Raw genomic sequence first — 1833 nt, 5'->3', positions numbered from 1 at the left:
GGCCCTAACTTATGTCCAAATTCAGTTCGTGATGCAAAACAAGTTTTGAAAGAAGACAAATTAATGAACTCATCAAGGAAAAGAACTTGTGAATTCCAAATTTCTGGTGAAATCCTATAAAGGTGAAGCAAGCGCTGATTACTCTAGGCATGTTATCCATATTCATGTAGTCTGTTCTGTTCCTCTATTCTGACTTGAATAAACCAATTTTCTTGTTTCTTTAAATGCTATACCAATATTTGATAATCTGAATATTAGTCCAATCTTCAATCTGACATCCATTTACTGAGATCATTACTCTTATATATGTGAAGATTTGGTGATCTGCTTCAATTTTGGAAGTAGATTACCAAAGAATGTATCAAATGGATGATTCTGACTAAGTCTTAGGCATTTCTACTGCCAAGATTGTGGAGAATCTAAAACGAGATACTTTTTTTTTTTTTTTTTTTTTTTTTTTTTCAGTGAGGAGAGGAAATACTTTATTGTTCCATTGTGCACAAGTTTACATTTAAAAATGTTTTTATGAATGCTGAGGTAGCACAAATTTCATCATTTGGCAGCACATCATTTGAAATATTTTATGGATATGTTCAGTACTTATTGCTATCATTGAAGATAAAAAAAATAGATCAGGTGGTTTACAACCCCTACAGGGCCACATTGCAGCCTTCCCTTCATTTTTTTTTTTTTAGCTTGCTGCATTTAGTCATCTCTAAGTTTTATCATCATCCAAAGCTTAAAACTAATACAGGTCGACCATCACTAATCCGGCAGCGTTGGGACCTATGGGGTGCCGGATCACCGGTGGTTATTTTAGCACATACATTTTACCCAACAGCTAACCACCACCACCTACCTTTTTAACACGTTGACTGCCAAGCTAGTTTAACCCTCCTATTGTGTTTGGGTCAATATGACCCAGTCGCCATTTTTACATTTAAAAATGTTTTTATGAATGCTGAGGTAGCACAAATTTCATCATTTGGCAGCACATCATTTGAAATATTTTATGGATATGTTCAGTACTTATTGCTATCATTGAAGATAAAAAAATAGATCAGGTGGTTTACAACCCCTACAGGGCCACATTGCAGCCTTCCCTTCATTTTTTTTTTTTTAGCTTGCTGCATTTAGTCATCTCTAAGTTTTATCATCATCCAAAGCTTAAAACTAATACAGGTCGACCATCACTAATCCGGCAGCGTTGGGACCTATGGGGTGCCGGATCACCGGTGGTTATTTTAGCACATACATTTTACCCAACAGCTAACCACCACCACCTACCTTTTTAACACGTTGACTGCCAAGCTAGTTTAACCCTCCTATTGTGTTTGGGTCAATATGACCCAGTCGCCTTCTTTTAATGCCAATAAATCCTATATTTATTTAAATATTTTGTTGCCGCTCTATGACTTTTACTAATAAACCCTAATAACGGTGTACCTAGATTGACAAAAAAAATTTTACAGTTAGTTTTTTTATAAATGTAATTGTTACACTTATTGTGCTCTGGTCAATATGACCCGACGATGAGTTTTGTTAAAATTTAAGGAACGAGAAGCGAATTATTATCATAAATGATTGTATTTTATTAGTTTTGTTCTATTTTCATAGAAATAACTTACATTACCACGTTTCTTGAACAAGTTTCAACATGTGCATTATGTGCACACGGTGAACAAGTTGATACCTATTGACTCTGGTGGGGGTTTGTTGGTGCCTTCTCGCAACCTCCAGCCTATGGGATGGAAATGTAATTTTGCGAATAATTTGCTTTGCTGATAAAGGAACTCGATCACTATGGCGCCAGACTGATAAATTAGCTGCCAT

The sequence above is a fragment of the Mastigoproctus giganteus genome, chromosome 6 (assembly GCF_048544385.1).
Source record: "Mastigoproctus giganteus isolate SK-2022 chromosome 6, ASM4854438v1, whole genome shotgun sequence".
NCBI lineage: Eukaryota > Metazoa > Arthropoda > Arachnida > Uropygi > Thelyphonidae > Mastigoproctus > Mastigoproctus giganteus.
Note: the sequence above shows the minus strand (reverse complement) of the source record.